This window comes from Acinonyx jubatus, chromosome A1, assembly GCF_027475565.1.
Source record: "Acinonyx jubatus isolate Ajub_Pintada_27869175 chromosome A1, VMU_Ajub_asm_v1.0, whole genome shotgun sequence".
In the NCBI taxonomy this organism is placed as follows: Eukaryota; Metazoa; Chordata; class Mammalia; order Carnivora; family Felidae; genus Acinonyx; species Acinonyx jubatus.
This window is the reverse complement of record NC_069380.1, coordinates 87,832,218-87,851,852: the sequence shown is the minus strand read 5'-3', so window position 1 is coordinate 87,851,852 and position 19,635 is coordinate 87,832,218. Positions and strand designations below refer to the sequence as shown.

General features: G+C 52.2%; 1 long non-coding RNA gene across 2 annotated transcripts; it reads right to left on the bottom strand.

The window, feature by feature from the left end:
* Positions 1 to 1,358: 1,358 nt before the first annotated feature.
* LOC128314866 (uncharacterized) lies at positions 1,359 to 15,374 on the bottom strand. 2 transcript variants are annotated; one of them, XR_008297012.1, is made up of 3 exons: positions 14,410 to 15,374; positions 2,439 to 3,120; positions 1,359 to 2,139 (listed from the first exon to the last, which is right to left on the bottom strand). It is a non-coding gene; the product is annotated as an uncharacterized LOC128314866 (long non-coding RNA). The 2 variants fall into 2 exon arrangements; XR_008297013.1 differs by having other exon boundaries at positions 1,359 to 3,120; positions 14,410 to 14,601; positions 15,200 to 15,374.
* Positions 15,375 to 19,635: the final 4,261 nt, after the last annotated feature.

Sequence of the window (19,635 nt, the reverse complement as noted above, 5' to 3'; positions counted from 1 at the left end):
TTAAAAACTGAGAACAAATTGCGGGTTAATGGGGGGTGGGAGGGTTGGGAGGATGGGTGATGGGTATTGAGGAGGGCACCTTTTGGGATGAGCACTGGGTGTTGTATGGAAACCAATTTGACAATAAATTTCATATATTGAAAAAAAAAAAACTTTAAAAGTCATCTTTACCAGGTCGGCCATAGGGGTTTGAGGGCCGTCTTCTGCCCTTTTTAGTTTTTTTCGAATATCAGGGGATAATTGGGAAATAAAATAGGTGGCCAATACCGTGGCCCCGGCAGGGGTGGTAGGGTCTAGTCTGGTACGTTGGGTAAGTGCCTCTGTGAGCCAGCTAAGTAAGGTTGTGGGGTTTTCATGGGGGTCTTGTATTACTTCTTGAAGTTTGTTAAAATTTACTGATTTGTTTGAGGTTGCCCTCATGCCTGCTAGTAGGCATTGGATCCTCTGGTCCTGGCGCCGGTGACCATTGCCTGTGTGTTGGTCGTTCCAATTGGGATTGGCTGCCGGGACAGCATCGGCACCTACGGGCATAGTGGGGTCAGTCATGTGGGTTTGGTCTGCATGCTCTCTGGCTGCGGCTGGATGCGCTCCCTCTCCTCAGGGGTGAGGTAGATGTGAGGATCACATGAATGTCATGCCATGTGAGACTGTAGGCTTGGGTGAGGTATTGGAATTCCTTCATGTATTGGGTGGGGTCTGCTGAGAATGACCCTAGTCGCTTTTCAATTGCGGACATGTCTTAGAGGGAGAAGGGGACATGAACGTGAACCAGGCCTTCAGGTCCTGCTACCTCACGGAGACGTAAGATGGCCACTGGGGTCTGTTCGCTGGGTGGGGCCTGAGCAGGAGTTCGGGATGATATGGGAAACGAGCGGGACCGCTGGAGGTTTGGAGTGTGGAGGGGGGCGAGGGCTGGTGGGTGGCGTGGCTAGATCTCTAACAGGTCGGAGATTGAGGAAGTTGGTGAGGTGGGGTCGTTGGGGGGTTGTGGGCGGACAAGGAGCACACATGCAGAGGAGCGGGAAGAACGTAGGTGGGGGCAAGACCTGAGGTCCCAAAAGGCCATAATGTAGGGTATTTCTCCCCATTTTCCCAGCTGATGGCAGAAATTGTCCAGATCGGTTAAGATTTGGTATTGTAAAAACCCCTCAGGCGGCCATTGAAAATCATTATCTAATTTGTTTTGAGGCCAGACTACAGTGCAAAGGCGGACGAGTCGGTTACCACGAAGTTCGCCTTGTAAGCCCAGGAGCTGGAAGTTTTTTAACAGACTTTGCAGGGGGGTAAGAGATCAAGTCGGTTTAGACTTGTTACTCCCCATTGGCGTGGCAAGGCAAGGCGTCCCTCCGGTTGCAATAAGGGGCCTATTGGCATGCGGGCCTTTTGGCGTACAGGCCTTACGGCGTGCGGGGGAGAGGAGACTGACTTGCAAGACGTCTCTCGTGGGTGTCAGCCATAGTTGGAGGGGGGAAAGAGGGGTATGTCCTACTTACCAGCTCCTGTAGGCTCTTGAGAGTAGGGTGGTTGGCATCTGGCTTGGTGAGGAGGGGGGAGTTCAGCCGAGGGAGGAGAGCTACCACCTCTCCCAGGTTTCAACACCAAATGTTAGTGTCAGGCGTTGGGCAGGGTAAAGATAGGAGTTAGAGTCAAAAAGAATTTTTTGCAGTTTAAGGCTTTATTGGGAACTAAGGTTCCGGGTGAGGTTCCATGACTCAGGGAGTGAGAGGAGTCAGGGAAGTCACGCCTGAGTATGGTGGGGTAGGGTTTTTAAGCTGCAGCAGTTCCAGGTTTAGGTTCGGGTGGGTCTTTCTTTCGTGCCAGGTTGTGCTGTTGCTCGGTGATTGGTTGACCTTCAGTTCGTTCTGGCGAGCTGGCGAGATGGCCATCCCCTTTCAGGGACATCCTAACATGATTGACATGGGAGTTTTTATCTAGTGAAATCAGTAGATCTAGGTGTTCCTGTTGCAGAGCTTTGTTTTGGATGTTGCCGGGCTTGGACCCAGGGGCCCTGGGGGGGGTGCACATCCAAGCAGGCATGCCAGGAGGGAGCAGGAGCCCTTGTGCTCTTGGGGTAAGAGGCCCCGATCTGTAGGCTCTCTGCCGTGGCCGCATGGTGATGTAGCGCCTCTGAGCCCAGAGCTAGGGAGGAAACGCACACTGGCTCTCCAGGCCGGCATAGGCCCGCTGCAACGCGCCCTGCCTGCACTATCTTCACCACAGCCTCCCGCGCCATCCCCTCTGCCCGCACAACCACCTACAGGTCCCCACGAGGCTCTGTGGCTTCACACTGCCCTCCCCTCGCTCACTACAGCAGATACCCCTGCAAGCCTGGGCACCAGTGTCTGCCTCCTGCAAGGCCCTCCCCGACTCCCCTCTGACTGCTCCAGAGAACTAGGAAGCTGGCTGCGCAAGGTTGTTCTCTCAGTCCGCCGTCTAACCTGGTAAGACTTCCCCAACAAAGGACGCTAATCCATCACTGTACACCCAGGATGCAGCACACAGAGGACATTTCACAGACGCCTGCTGAGTGTATGAAGTCATCTGTGTCCCCATTCAGAGGAACAGCTGGTCCCCTGGAGCTCTGGGGAGAGAAGGGAGCCTGGCTGAGGTGCTCAGCTCACTGGGAGGCCACTCAGAGGGCTCAGTGATGCGGCCTCGGTGCTGCCTCCCCACAGTAGAACGTGCGCACCAGGACAGGAGGGGCACTGACCAGGACCATGAGGGCAGTTAGTGTCTGAGGAGCACATAGGCTGCCAATGTCCACAGGGAAGTGGTGTGGAGCCAGGAGTAGGGAGGGGGGGAGGACAGACAGCCAACCATGCTGCATGCTCGCGCCCTCCACATACACACAGGTGAGGGTCCAGGACCCCAGGGCCCAGTGTCCTCAGAGCCCACAGTGGCCACCAGAGGTGCTGGGGACCTCTCGTCAGGTCACAGGATGAAAGCGCTCAGTCACATACAGTCACAGCATTTAGGGACACAAAGAAACACAAGTAGAAAGGGGCAGGCTACCTTCTTCCTGGGCTGTGTTGCCATCAGGGGACCATAAAGACTCCCATCCTTCAGAAGGCAGATGGCAGACATTTATACAGACAGTAAGCTTGCCTGAGTCATGATAATCTGAAAGCACAAACTGATTATAAATCAATCCGTTGAACTGATTTACTCCCTTTAACCTAATTAAGTCAAAAATAATTCCTCGAAGGATAAATGGGTCTTTAAATCAATCAGCAAAATGCTGTCTCACTCAAACTATTAATAATATAGCCAAATGGAAAGAAAGATTAACCATCACAAGACTGCACGTTCCTGAAAGTGTGGGTGCACGACCTCCAGGGGGGTCAAGGGGTGCATGTGGGGTGCTCCCCATGCTGAAATGTCACCCAAACATATGAGCAGACATCTCACCCAGGGTGATGATGACAGCCAGACTTCAGTGTCAGCCCCAGAGACTCCTGACTGCTCGTGTGCACAGGTGAGAAAAACCCTCCCAAGGAAAAGTCCGGGACATAAGGAAAACTGGTCTACGTCACCATATACAAATTTTAAATGGTGTCAAGTAGGAAAAGAATTAGAAAGTAAAGCAAATTGGGGAAACATCTGCATTTGTGAAAACTCTACCAAAAATTACTGTGCAATGAGAAAATATATATAAGCCTGCTGAAAATACCCAAGAAAGTTACTTATAAAAGTAAATCAGTTCAAAACATAAAAAATGGTCAACAGCACTAGCCATAAACACATTCAAAAACATATAATGAGGTACAGCATTCACCTGTTTTATAAACTGGTCAACTGTCAACATTTAAAATACCCACTGTGATACCAGTAATGGGCAACAGATCGTCTGTGAAGGAAACGATAAATGGGTTCTGAAAAACCACCTGACAGAAGATGTCAGAGCCCTTGAGAAGCTACGAGCCCACTGAGCCCAGATGGTGTGCCAGGCATGTGAGGGGAGCAGTGGGATGCGGCAGAATATGGCCCGGCCCTCGCATGCATGGCTCACAGTCTGGCGGGGGGCTGGGCTCCAAGGCGCAAGTCCTGGTGGTAAATGAGAACCAGCAGGCCACCCATGTGCCCCCCGAGTTGGATGGTGAAATGGGAGGTTACTTGCACAAGATGCCATCACACTTTACCAGTAATAACACAGCGAAAAGCCAAGAAATTCACTTGCAGAAAGCCATGTTCCAAATACCTTTGTTGTGGAGATGATGTAGGATCTGAAAGTACCGGCTAACTGGAAGAGTTTGCTGCTCTAACTGATGGACACTCCAGCTCTCACTGACAGCTCCAACAAGGCAATGCCGGCTGGGGTCATTTACAAAAGACTAAGCTGCTTTCACTCTCCATTCTTGGTCCTCAATCAGTCATTCAGACACATCAACTCCCAAAGCCCACTTGTGTCTTCATGCTACTTACACCCCAGTTGGGAGTCCTCTGACCCAGCTCACAGCTAGACTGGGGTGTGGCCCTCCCCAGTGCCCAGCTTCTGGGTTTCATGCACAAAGACTAAAATGAGGTTTATGGGGGCGCCTGGGTGGCGCAGTCGGTTAAGCATCCGACTTCAGCCAGGTCACGATCTCGCGGTCTGTGAGTTCGAGCCCCGCGTCAGGCTCTGGGCTGATGGCTCGGAGCCTGGAGCCTGTTTCCGATTCTGTGTCTCCCTCTCTCTCTGCCCCTCCCCCGTTCATGCTCTGTCTCTCTCTGTCCCAAAAATAAATAAACGTTAAAATGAGGTTTATGGCCGTGGCCTCTGCAGCAATTCGCACACGCCTGTGTACAGGCTGTCTGTGGTCACTCCCCAGGCACAGGCTTGCCAGGAGCCAGGCTGGCAAGCCATGATTTCAGCAGCCCTGGCAATGCCCTGGCAGCCCATCAATCAGGAATTAATACATTTCAGCACATTCTTCCCTCTGTATTACAGCAAGCAGATGAACCATAAATGGGGAGTAAAATACTGCTTACACTGTAACTATCCCAACCGGTGGAACACTACCATGGAAAGGGCCTGTGACACTGACAAACAAAATCTGGACACGTGGTCTGTGCACTGGACCACAAGGTCAGAGCAAAATGGGACACTTCCTTGCCTTTTCTGAAACCTACTCCTGCTGTAAAGAACTGTATCCACTGTGTGGCTCCGAATGTCGGTAAAAAAGAAACATGTCCCCCTGAAAAGAACATGCCAACTTCATTTAAAATATGGGGCCCTTCCCTTCCCTGGCTGATGGCCGCCATGAATGTTACATGTCACCGGAGTCAGGAGGGCCAGTGCAGCTGCTGCACACTGAGAATTCATGACTATGGAAAAGGCCAACAAAGAAACCCCTTGCTAAGCGACAGCCGGCTGATGTACACACAGCTCTGCAGGCCCCCTCCCTGCCCTGAGAAGCCTGCAGACAGAGTGGGTGTCCCAGGCTGCCAGGCCTTCCTACACAGGTGCCACTGAGCCAGGGCTCCAACCCACAGCACAAGGCAATGCCTCGGCACCTGCCAGGAAATCGACAGCTGACAGTGGGGGGGTGGGAGGGTTGGAGGGGGTGTCCACTCCCCCCTCTACCAGCAACTGCTGCTGCCCACACTCCAGTCCCGAAGATCTGGCATCACAGTGGGGTCTCAATGGCCCCTCCTGCTGGAGCCCACAGAGCACATTGTGTCCCAGGAGGTTTCTATTTCCCTCAAGGTAAACCGAAAGCACACTGGGAACTGAGGGTCCATGGCTGTTTCATTCAGAGCCAACAAACTTGGCCGGGAGACCACCACATGGTGGCTGCGGCACGAGCACCCAGGCCTCAGGAACATCGGGGCTCAGGGCTGCGTTCCAATCTTTTCTGCGCATACTTTCTGCTCAGCTTTTACAGGACTACAGTTGCCCTGTGAAGATAAATTTGTATGCTATCTGACATTTGTGATGAGAATTTTCCAATTTGTGGACACTACTTGGAGCCATGCTTTAGGAAGGTGTGCAGGAGGCTGTGGAACCAACTGTGGGCCACAGCCCTACTCGCGCAGGCCCTTCCTACAACAAGGAATGCCCCATAAGCGTCCTTCATTCAAGAAGGATGTGATCCACGTTGAGAATGAGCTCCTCGAGATAAACATCTCAAATTAAATCGGCAGGTAAAGAGTAAGGGCATTTTAGGGCTCCTGACAGATACTGAGGAACACTTTCAAGGAGGGCTAACGATTCATGCTACAGCCCGTGTCTTCTAAGACCACTGTTCCCACCAATCTCTCCCATCTCCGCTCACAACAAAGGCACAAACAACTCAAGAGAATGAGGCTTATGTGCATTTCTGTATTTTGTGGTGAAGTATGACTTTGTGTCTGCAAGTGTCTTTGTGACTGTTCCTTGAAGTCATTCTTCATTCACTTGGTCCCCATTGGTGGCCACACAAAGCAGGAGGAGGGTTCTCCTCACCCCAGGAAGGGCTCTCCCTGGTTGGGGTTCAGACACCTGTGTCTCCTGCAGGAAAGCACACTCCGCACAGGCAGAACTACATGGCAGAGCACCTCTTCCAGGCTGCCCACCGGGCTCGGGCATGTGTGCTCCACCCAGGCGGCTCACCAAACATGCAGGAGCCCAGTCAATGTGGAAAACCCGCAAGAGACTAAGCGACCCACAATAGGGCTGGGTTAACATGTCACGGTCCCCACACAGTCACCCCATCTGACCAGCAAAGTCTGCGGGGCACACACTTGTTCCTGGCCATCGCAGAGGGACGACTGTGCCCAGACCCCCAGCACCATTAGCCCTCCGTGAACTGAGCAAGCCCACCTGCTGCCAGCAGAGCCTCTGTGATGCGAAACTGTCGCTGACTGAGGGGCTGGGTTCACAGTCTTTTGGGTCCCCACCAACCACACTGCCTGAGAAATGGCTTTTGGGCTTCTTTGTCCTGTCTGTACCTGGATCGTAAGACGCATGATGGAGGACGCAGCACCGGATGTTACAAACCCTGGGGCAATCCGGCGACTTCCGACACACAGTTTCTGTATTTGTGTCACGTGGGTACAAGCTCAGTGGCTGGGCCTAACAGCAGGTGGTTCAGACCTAAAGCTCTGACTGCCGTGTGAGGGTAGGATGTCACAGACACCCACTGTGGTCTGCAGGTGATTGGCAGGGCGCAGTCACAGGCAAGCCCAAGCACAGGTCTGCACCACTCAGGTGATGCCCGATGGCCATTCACTATGTTTTCTGAAATCCTTCACTGGCTTCTTGAAGGTGAGACTGTTCTTGTGTACTGAGCAGTGTAACAAGTGAGTGTGTTTTCTCCAGGGCAGAGAAGAGGGCAGGACTCGGCACTAACACTACCTGGGATAAGAGGTGAACCAACCCAAACCAGCACTAGCTTCTGGGCAAGTGAAGGGGCGAAGACCCCCAGCAAAGCCTCAAAGGCCTGTATCTGTGTTGAATCACTTTCTGGTCATTTCCTGCTGACCGTATGAGATTCTTCTCTGGCAAGGAACCCTGGGCATGAGTTTTTTGTTGTTTTGACAACATGTATTTTCTTCGGTGGAGAGGGTCATCCTGCTGTTTTCAGAAGGGGGCACAGGGTACTAACCAGGCACTGTGCCTGCACCTGCACACAGGTCAGTGGGAGGGCCCTGGAGCCAAGTGTCACAAAGATGCCAAGAGAAAACAGATTTCTGTTTTCTGGTCCAACGCTGCATCTTGTTCAACCTTTGTCATAGTGACATATGCTGCCAATGAGCAGGACACAGGCCACCTGGCTTTCCTGTAAGTCATAGTAGGGAGAGAACTGGTTCAATCGGAAGTAGCAGCTGAGGTGCCTGACCTGTTTTATGCTCGGTCCCCAGCAGCCAGTTGCCACTGGGATTCTCCTTCTCCAGGCACTGGAGACAAAACCAGGTCTTAGCCTCTGACACCACCCTCCATGATCTGTGTGTGGGCAGAAAACTGCGCAAGGAGACTGTGGACATCACGGAGGCATTTGGTGCCTGGGGGTAGAGCCGGAAGGCGAAGTAACGCAAGTCTGCTCTGAGGACCACAGAGCCAACTGAAATCCGAAGGCATGCATGGACTCAGGTCAATACAATGAGGGAATCGGAAAAGGCCAAGGCCATGCTGAGGCTCAAAAGGACCTAAGACATGAAATATGTCAGAAAACTAAAATAACACAGAAACGTACCAAAGCACAAGTGAGCACAGTGACAGTGCCAGGATGCTCAGAAAAGAGGGTGTGGGGACAGGGGGGCCCTGGTCAGCTCCAACCAGTGCAGAAGCAGGGTCACGTGAACTCCCGGGTGCAGCACTAGAGAGAGAGGCCAGGGGTAGGGAAGTGAAGTGGTGGGCCCTCCCTTCCGAGGCCCCAGCCTGTGTGTGGCCACAGGGGGAAAGCCTGGGCCCCTGCAGGCCTTGCAGACCAGGGAGGGGTGGCCGTGCCAGCCCACACCCATCCTCCAGGGCAGTGCACGTCCCCCAGGCAGCTGAGTCCAAGGAGCCCCCCCTTGCGAGGCATCTCCTCCCCACCACCACCCGTTCCTAGCTGTCCACTCCCTCCTGGCAGGGTGACCGCGGACAGAGATGGTGACAAAACCGACATATGGGAGCCCCAGCCAATGCCCCACTTGTCACTCACATAGCTTCTGGGCTGTTTTCCCTTTACTGTTTCACTGTATGACCTGGAAAGGGCAGGCCACAACCCCCAGGCCCTGCAGTTCAAGAAGCAGCAGAAAAATGCTGGCTGAGGGCTGGGGGGTTGAGGGGGGAGTGGGGGACAGTCGGGACACGTTCTCATCGTGGGGCTGCCTCAGTGGGCCACAGCCGATACAGATCTTCTTTCATACTTAATGAAAAGCAAAGCTCCACACTCCAGTCAGATGGAAAAAGTGACCTAGGGTGGAGCTCAAAGGAAAACATCTTTTTTCTCCGTGGGGTTCGTGCAAGAGCCCAAACGCACGAGAAGCCCGGCCAGGGCATGAGAGGGTTCTGGTCACCAGAAAGGAGTGCCTGTTCCTCTCGTGCTGGGAGGAGTCAAAGGAGGGGCAGGGGGCTGCACGGGGCCATGAGGCACTGTATTCCTGGAACCCCGAGGGAAGGGCCTGGGCACGTGGCGCTGCCGACACACGAAGAGCCCATGGCGGACGCCCCGCAGCGACCTGATGGTAGGAGAAGGGGCCACACCGAGTGAACACACGTACACGGTTCCAGCTGCCCATAAATCACAGCTCTCTGACAGCACGAGTGCCACCCGCAAGACACGGCTGGGGCCCCACCCCCACCCAACGACACAGTGGGACCGAGGGCACCAGGGGTGCTGCGGAGGGCCAGGGTGGCAAGCTCTGCCAGCCCCCAGACCCCCGCCACAAGGGAACCAGAAAGACTGAATCTGGGTTTAAAGTTTCTGGCTCTGTGCCACCCCAGGGGACCCCAGGCACGGATGGACACTGAAGGAACTGCAAGGCCTTTGGGCGGTGCCCTCAGGACCCACTGAGGAGCCACCACACACTGTGCCACCACCTCTGGGGGCTCGTGTCCCGGCATTCCCACAGCTCTGCCACGTCACAGCACTGTCTCCCACCTGGAATGCAGGAGCTGTGGGGGGCCTTTTGGTGGGGGGATGGGCACAGAGCTCCTTCTACAGAGAACCTATCTCCAGCATCTGTCAGGGATGCCGCCCCACGCCTCACCAGGACAGCTGTCCCTTTCTGGTGGAGGCAAGCTGGTCTCTCGGCCAAGGTATGGGTGCGTGCCACCCTCCACCAGGACGGCCTCCCCAGGGCTCCACATCAGCACCCACAGAGCGACTGTGGCCTCCACTGCCAGGCCTTCATTTTCTCTAAACTGTCGTATGCACAGGCAAAGAGGGGCACTGTCAATGGATCCCACAGACCCCGGCGTTTGATACCTGTACTGGCCACATGGCTGGCTAGAAGCTGGAGACCACTCCCCCCGTCCCCCCGCGACCATCCTATGAAGTTTTCATGCTTCCCTCCAGATGTCAGAGAGAGCCCCTGACTGCCCCGCTTCACCTCCTGGGCCCCACCACTGTGGCCCTGCCTCCTCAGGCTTCCTTTTTCTCCTCCGGACTAACCCCTGGGGCATCCTTCTGGGGCCTGGTTCAGGCTGGGTCTGGCTTCAAGCCTCGGCAACAGAGAGGATGTAAATCTCAGAAAATCTCAGATCCCAGAGAGCCAGAGCTCAAGCGTGCATGGTGGTTCCCCACTGAAGCCCTCACACAACAGGGGAGGGGAGAGATGACCCACCAGAGCCCGGCAGACCCTCCCTCACAACACTGGGCTGCGTTCACCATCTGGTGGCTATGCCGCCACCTCACTAGACAGAGCACCTGCCTGGCCCGCGGACAACAGCCTCCGCATGCCTTCCTGACACCACACCCTGAGAATCAGACTGCCTTGGGGCTGGAGCAGACATGACGTACACCCCAGGGCAAGTCCCCCTTAGGGGTGACCAGGCTGGCCTCCAGAAGAGGAGCTTACTCCAGCTCGCGATCCGGATGTGGAAGCAACCTTCCTAACAACACTTTTGTGACAATACACGAGATTTTGTGACAATACTTGATTCTTATAAATAATTCAGTGGACACAGAAAAGTATACAAAGGAAGAGCAAAGCATCCATCAATACGCCATGCAGGCACCGCTGACCCCTTGGTACACATCACTGTATTTGGTTGCGAGGGCCACTGTGCAGAGTCCTGCAGACCAGGTGGCTTACATGACATTTGTTATCTTGCAGGTTTACAGGTCCCATAGTGACCAGTGATGGTCCCTCCCCAGCTTGCAAGAGTCCGTCTTCTCCCTGCGTCTTCACAGGGTTGTCTCTGTCTGTGTTTGTGTTCCGACCTCCTCTCCTTACAAGGCCGATTCATAGTGGATTAGGGCCACTCTATGACTTCATTTAACCTTAATTGTCTCTGTAAAGACCGTCTCTCCAAATTTAGCCACATTCTGACGTTCTGGGGCTTAGATGTCCAACAGATGAATTTGAGGAAGGAAAACAATTTAGTCCATAATATTCATATGTACACACATTTTTTTAATAACCCAGAATTGAGACTACCTATAAAGCTTTCTGTCCTATCGGTTTATTCATACCCTGGTCACCTTTTCCTTCTTGAGAAAGCATTTCTTGGGGCTCTGGGTGGCTCAGTCAGTTAAGCATCTGACTTTGGCTCAGGTCATGATCTCAAGTTCATGAGTTTGAGCCCCTCATCGGGCTCACTGGAGCCTGCTTCAGATTCTGTCTCCTTCTCTCTCTGCCCCTCCCCTGCTCACGCTCTGTCTGTCTCTCTCTCCCAAAAATAAATAAACATTAAAAGAGGAAAAGCATTTCTTAGGAAATCAGATTTAAGCCTGCATGGACATCACTGACCCACAACTGGTTGGAACTCCCCTGAAGTCTGGGCATCGGTGCCGTCTATAGCTCCTACTGGATCAAACGCCACGGCATGAGTTCCCACACCCCAGTCTCCCCAGCATCTCTCTACTTCCAGCAGACAAGGAGGCACTGGCCTTCCGACAGGCCTTCCAATGAGCGCCAAAGTGCTTCCCAGAGAAGTTCCACTGGAAGATTACAGGGTGTCAATCTCACCTCACCTGAAAGCACCGAGTATTAACCTTATTAATAGTGGCTAATTTGATAGACAAAAATAGTACTGCATTCTTGGTTCAATTTGCATTTTCATTACTTACAAAGCTACACTTTTAGTTTATTAGTCATTTGTGTTTGCGACTTTGTAACATCTCTGCTTTTTCTAAAAAGCATTTTTTAACCATATGTCTGCTTTTTACAAACATTAAGAAGTGGTTCTTAAAGAGAAACACCACACAAAACCCTGGCACGCACCAAGGAGAGAGGCAAGGGCCGCTTTAACATTAGAGGGCAGGCCTCAGTGGCCCCAGGGCGTGGAGGGAGCTACCAATCCAAGCAAACCCTTCAGGTAGGCCCATGGAAGTTGCTGGAATTCTGACACCATGTGGGGTGGCCAGGGAAAACAAGTTACTTGTTTGACCTTTCTTATTCAATTCAACAGTAGGGGACTTTTAATCAAATATGTCAATATGTACTAATTAACCCTGCTTGGGGCAAGTCAAAATTAACACACCACCTCAATAATAAATCAGAAAGCCATAATTGGTATTTTAATTTTTGTAAGTAATGTAGCACCTAACACTACACTGAATATTGTATCACCGCCACATAATTACACCACAATATATTCCACAGTGCATCCTCCACACCCTTATTAGACTCATAAAATATGCTTCCAAAATGAGAAAAAATAGCTGTCAAGAATTGCATCTTATTATTCAACTATTAAACTTTCTTAATCATCAATCAGTTTAATTGCCCCTGGCATGGGTTATAAATAACATTTTGTGGTTCAATAAAATACTACAAGCATAACCCCTTCGAAACTCTTCCTTGGTTATTCCAGAATGCTCTACTTACCCTTCCCTGGGGCTCAGTCATCCCCATCTCACATGGATAGAACATTCTGAAACATGTTTCTAACTTATGCAAAAATTGTTCAGGAGTTGCTGTATTCGTTATTTTCAATGAGATCTGCAATGTAGATGACCCACCTCAGTCCTGTCCAGCCAGTCAGCTGAATGCAGACATTAATACCTCACCCGGTCCAGCTGCTGTGGCCTGTCTCCTCCTCCAATCCCCTAGCTTGGCGCCCCACGCTCCCCCTCTCCACCCCAAGACTGGGGCTGCAGCAGGTACAGAGACAGGGGCTTCCCTTCAAGGGACTTAGAAGTGAGAGATGACTGAGACAAAAGGCAAGACTTAACTACTGACCATGCTATTTTCCCCTCATCATCAATCATGACCCAGATGCCATGCGCTGGGCTGCACGCGGCCAGAGTGCCATCCATATTCAACAACCCTACCTGCTCGGTGTTGGTGACATCCGGCAGTGAGGGGACGGGACTCAGCAAGGCTGGGGGACTCACTGAACGCCTCGCTGTCTACTAAACACATTCACACAAGGCCACACAAGCCTGGTCTTCTCTTTTGGAAAATATCACTACTGTCATCCAGTAATCGTGTAGCTATCTATGTTCGTGTGGGTCTTGCCTAATAAAGTGCAGGCTCCCAAAGACCTGGGGAGGGACAACCTGCACAAAATAACCGAACAGGTGCCCTAGGTACACTGGCTGCAGGCTGGATGGAGAGAGAGGCAACCAGACCGCTGGCCTCCTAGGAGGGAGGCTTAGGCAGGCTTCATGGAGGAGGGAGCCCACAGATTCAGGCCTTGAATGATAAACAGGCAGAGTTTTTAAGGTATGTGCTCCCAATCAACTGATTTCCCGAGTAGTTACTGTCCCATAGCTTCCCTGGGACCCCACAAGGAAACCCCAGCCACCAGCAACAATCCCCACGCAGGGACCCCAGGGCTCACGGGTGCCACTTGTCTGCCTCACGCCTTTTCCCTCCTCTGCTGAGGCCCTCCTTGGACGGCTGCCCTGCCTACCACTCATGGCCCCAGAGTAAGCACACTGCCTCCCCGGTAGTGAAGGATGACCATGAAATCTGCTTGCAGACACTGGGGTACTGGGAGCTCCCCAAGAACCAGGGCCCCAGACCCGGTGTGGTGCTCAGCCCATGGAAAGCACTTAAAAATGTTTGTGGAGGAGACAGGCACACAGGAGCACAGATGAAACCATCAAATGCTTACCCAGGGCTTTATGGTTTATAAAGTATTTCCTATTAAATGAGGTCTATGGGGTTTTGTTGTTGTTTTTTAATATAGATGATTCTAGGAAGTAAGGTTTTAATCAAAGGAAGTACACTTCACAGGAGCCCTGTGGTTGGTATGACCACGAAGCAAGTTCTCAGAACCACAGGCAGAAGGTACAAGGCAGGAGGAAGGTGGGGGCCCACCCATGGTCACTGCTCTGGGGTAGCAGCACTCTGTATCTGAGTAAGGAACCACAGAAAGCCACTCAGTGAGCTCTGAAATGACGCTGCTAGGGCCATGCTCCAGAAAGGCAAGCACAGCAGGAGGAGCCGATCAGAGAATGTTGCGTGAGGCAGGACACTGGGGTGTGCACTGTAAGCTGCAACTCTAGGCCGTGAATGGGGAAACTGATGTGGTTTGAGCAAACACTCAATTCACCAATTCAACTGATGTGCCCTGAGCAAAGTCCAACAAACATGGGCTCCATGGGCTGACTGCAGCGCCAGGCGCTATGCAGCTGATGTGCCACAGGCCACACAACTGAATCCTAGCCCAGAGCGAATGGCAGGCAGCCAGCCACCCTCACCCATTTTAGAGGTGAAAAGGTAAACCCAGCAAGCCCATAGGACACACGCAAAGTCACAGAGCCTGTGAAAATCTAAGCGGGAATGCAGCATAGGCCCATCTCCCACATTGCAATGCCCTCACGTCTGAGAATGGAAATGGCATTTTACCCAGATGCGGATGAGCTCAGTCTGCTCCTCAAGCTTCTGCATGGTCTGAATGGAGTGCTCTGGTTAGGATTCAGGCTCTGGGGTCAGGCAGCCAGGCCCCATGCCTCTTGGAAGCAGCCGTGAGCAGACCTGTTCTTCTCCACAACCCTCGGCTTCTTTCCTATAACCTTTACTGCCATCAGCAACACCTCCCTGTCGAAGGGGTTGGGGAGAAACGCACACGCAGAGTCACGGGAAACAAAGCACCCAATCCAAGTAAGCACTCGATAAATGTTCTCACTGGCACTGGCTAATTCCAGGGGGTTCTACGAATTTCTAGCAAGTGGAACAAAAATGTGAATTACAGCAGATTTCCCACAGAAACTATGCAGGACAAAAAGACAATGGAATGACATCATTATAGTAGGGAAAGAAAAAAACTGTCCATCCAGAATTCTACTTAGTTAAAACATCTGTCACAAAGAGAAATAATACTTTTTCACACAAACAAAAGCCACAGTATAAGAAGGGCTAAAGAAAGTTCTTCTGGAAAAAAACATGATACAAGGTAGAAATAAAGAGCTACACAAAGACATGAAGAAGACGGGTAATGACAAAGACGGGGGTAAATGAAAACAGGTATTTGTCCAGCCTTACAACCTACTTGAACAGAATTAACAACGGGCACACCACGCACACAGATCTGGGTTTGGGAGGCTGCTCCAGTCGGAGGAGCCGGGCCCCTGGGAGGACCAGCGCACACACACAGAGGGGCCCCGGCACCAACAGAAAGGGCACCCAGTGGCCAAACCTGAAATAGTGTGAGCAATTGGGGCACCCGGGGGACTCAGTCAGTTGAGCATCTGACTTCAGCTCAGGTCATGATCTCACGGCTTGTGAGTTTGAGTCCTACATCGGGCTCTGTGCTCACGGAGCCTGCTTCAGATCCTATGTCCTCCTCTCTGTCTGCCCTGCTCGTGCTCTCTCTCTCTCTATCAAAAATAAACATTCAAAAAACAAGTATGAGCAACAGAATGGCATAGTACTGGACTATACCCAAAACGTAAAACAAGAATCTATGAGTCCAGACTGATGTAAATGGTTGAACCAATTAACAAATGGGGAAAACAAACAAATCTCTCTTGCAGAAGAACTCTAAATAACTTATGTAGACACTGTACCCTCAAGGACTTGGAGGAGGACATGTGGGTGCATTGTGACCTACTGCTAGAGGAGACAGGAGGGAAGGGGAGGAAGGAAGTGTAACTTTTCCATGGAGAACCTGACAAACACACCTCAGCCGGGCAAGCAAGGTCGACACCAAGAGCGATAAATCATGTTGATAGCATGTGCCCTTGACGGGATGGGATGAGAAGGGCACTTTCCTTCTGTGTCATTCCACCCAAAAACCCATAACCCCAGTCTAATCACAAGAAAAGTATCAGACAAACCCAAATATAAGGACATTGTACACAATACTTGGCAAGTACTCAAACTGCCAAAGTCACTAGAAATCAAGAAAATCTGAAAAACTGTCCCAGGCTAGAGGAGCCTGAGGAGACATGACAATCAGATGTCACGTGGTTTCCGGATGGGCTCCTGGAACAGAAAACAACATGAGAAAAAAAACAAGGAAATCTAAATATAGGTCATCATAATTTCCCAATATTGGCTCTTTAGTTGAGACAAATGTTCTCTGGTACGACATTAACAGCAGGGTCTGTGGGCAGAGGGAACTCTCAGACTATTTTTTACACTTTTCTACAACTCAAAAACTGCTCTAAAATCTAAAGTTTGTGTAAAAAACCAAACGATATCTCCCACAATCGAACTCTATGACAGCGGGCCATACACACACGAGCCCTGTGGGGCAGGAGACAGGAAACATCGCACTATGCTGTGAAGTTTCATGCCGTGTGTCAAGTGGTAAAGTATTATTGGAAGCTAGGCTGTGACAGGTTAAAAACATGTACTGTAAACCCTAGAACAAGCTCTAAAAAGTAAAAAAAAAAAAAAATTAAAAAGACATGTAAGTAAAGAGCCAATCCAGGAGATAATACAGACTTGTAAAAAGAACTCAATTAATCTAAAGGAAAGCACGAGAAGGGAGCCCTGTGTTGGGCCAGCCATCCCACTGCATCTGGGCCTCTGGCTGTGGGACTAAGACAGTGACCCACAGGGCCTGGGGGCCTCCCTGACACCCTCGGTCCCAGGCAGCGCCCTGAGGGCAACAGCGCTGTGGAGAAGGAGAGTGTACCCGGGGTGTGGGTGGTGCTGCACATGGGAGCTGTCCCCACCTGGGTCCTTCAGTGCCCAGGGGGCACTGTCACAGCCAGGCCAGGAAGCTGGCAGGGGCAGTGTATCAGCAGGAGGGGCTGGGGTGACAACCTGACGACCTCAGGGACAGTCCTGGAGGCCATGTAACTGGGAGCAGTGGGGGCTGCTGAGGCAGATCATGCCCCTTCCCACAGGATGAAAGCTTGTCTGGGGACATGGGCCAGGACAAGCTGCCGAGAAGCCAGGCCAGAGGCAGGGTGACAGGTAAGGAGAGGGTCCCGATCCAGCAGTCAGATCAGGATGGGCAAGACCCAGACAGTATGAGGGGGAAGGGAAAGAGCAGGGCAGGACCCCTCTGAGGTGTCCAAATGGGGCACAGGACAGCTGCTTGGAGCCAAAGGACACCGGCAGATAGCAGGTGTGGGACAGCATGCTGCATCGGCCCAAGGGCACAACGCGACTCCTGCACCTAGCAGGATGGGCCCAGGAGGCAAGGAGACACATGGGAGCAGAGCTGGGGCCGTTCTGAAATCTAGCAGCTGAGAACACTAGATCACAACCTTGCAGGCCAGCCCTCCCCCATCCAAGCCTGCTGAAAATGATGCCTCCCCTCTCCAGAAAAACAAACGTGGAGTATTTGGTATCATTTCAAGAGGTTCCGAAACCTGCTGAAAAACCACCACATCGGACAACATGGGAGTGGTAAAGCCACCAAAAGGCAAGAGGCCACCCAAGTGGAGCAGGAGAGCAGAGAGTGTTCTGATAACCTAGGATTGAGGCAATGGGGGCGGGGAGGGGACACCAGGGCAATGAGGCCAGGAGGACTGCCATCCTGAGCTGGCCAATGGGAAAGCTCTGAGGAGGGAGGGAGTGGTCAGCAAAAGGACAAGCTATGAAGGGTAGCTGCACATCACATCAGCTGCAAAGGTCAAGGAGGGGTGGTCACTAGTGACATCACCGAGCCTCTGGTAGCAACTGTCACCGAGCCTCTGGTGGCCACCGCCCCACTGGACGCCCACAGGCCATGGGCTCAGTTTCCAAAATTAATATTAAACAGCCTCCTCTCTCCACTCTGTCTCTTTGGAGATTCCAGCTAAATGTAATAACTGGTCCAACTCCGATAAGCCAAGAGAGATTCCCAGTGAAATGAGAGGGAAGGGGGCAGCTGGCCTCCAGCATCACCTCCAGCATCAAGAGACAGCCTCTGCACATCTCAGGCCCCAGAGCACTTCCCACTAAAGAAAGTTCTGCACTCTTGCCTGTGCTCCAAGCAGCACACATCCCTCAGGTTTAGAATTTGGTCCATGGATCTGAAAGAAAGCCCATCAGTCACGGCTAAGACACCTGCCTGCCCCACATGCCTGCCTAACTGGACAGCTGACAAAAGGCACTTGGCCCTCAGATGCACTGTCACAATGTCAAGCGCTGTGGGCACAAAGGCAGCCCCCAGCCCAAGTGAAATATATCCGTGTCAATGTTGACATCCCCCTGTTCCCGGTACAATCACACCAACCACGTATTTCCACACCCACTGCCCTGGGCAGGGCCACCCAGCCTGGATTATTCTCTGCAGATCCATAATACATGAATCACAAAACCAACTGTGGAGACCCAAAATTAGATACTGCTGCCCGGCCCCAGAAAATGCTATCATTTTAGCATGTTCTTCTGAAGTGGTTTTGTGTTTATTGGCAAAATGGTGTATTATTATTGCAATCATAATGATTTAAATATAAATACCTTCAGAGCTATAATAATAATGCACACGCACTCTGTGATTTTATTTCAAAGACTTCCCAGCACTGTACTATACTCAATGATTAGCCTTCCAACAAGAAGAAAAGCTAGAAGTATTGTCTCTCTTTGGCAGTTGGCAAGGCTACGGCGGGGAAGCAGAGGGTGGGCAGGCCTGTGGCCATGCTCAGGAACGATCGGGGCTGGAACTCTGTTAACTTACTTGGCCCACGGATGTGCATGTGCGCTCCCACACACCCCTCACCACAAACCCCCATCCTGGGTGTTCACGGAGAACATGAGCGAGTGGAAATATCAAAACTGCGCCATAAACCAGACAGAGAGGCAAGGTGGAATCAGTGTAGCAGGGGTTGCTGTTCCGTGACTTTCCACACACGCTTGCATCAGCCTCTAGAAGACTCACCTCGCGTGGACCCGCAGGGCACATCCAAGGCGGGGTTCCCAACATCTCCCCAAAGCCGGAGCCTCTCCCCGACCACCTTCTCTGAAGCAGCGATACCATCCATCCCGCGAGCGCAGGGAACCATGGGGTCATCTGCAACCACATCCTCTCTTACCTTCATCCCACCTCCCAGCAAACCCTTTCAGGTCGACCTCCAAACCAGTCAAATCCAACCACCGTGCTCTGAGCTGGCACCTGAGTGAGCTCCCTGACCTCGCTGTTCTCCCCAGACCCACTGGGTTCCCCTCCTCCCTCATCATGGAGGATCCACCCAGCTCCTCCCTTTTCCCTTGGTCACAGGAGATCCACACAGCTCCTCCCTGTTACAGAGGAAGTCACGTTCACACTCTTTTAGAACCCGCTCTCTTCCAGATCAAAATCCAACACCCTTCTAATGGCTCACACATCCTACAGGACCTGGTCCATCACGGCTTGGCAATCACTTCTCTGGCCACACGGGCCTCCGTGTAGGCCCTCAGGCCGGCTGGGCCACCTCAGAATCGTCACTGTTGCTCCGAACAGCAGATGAGAACTGACTCACTTAGAGACCATGCTTTATGAAGAGACCTATCCTTCCCTCTCACTGAGGTCCGAGATGGGCCAGGGAAGAGTCCTTGGTGTCACGGCTCCCATGTCGTGCTCCCTGCAGGGCACCTGCTCCCTCGGTGAACTGTGGACAAACTGCTCACCATGCCCAGTCTCACATGCTTACATACACTTGCTGGTGTCTGTCTGTTGGCCCAGCACATCAGGTTGAATCTGTGCGAGGGAAG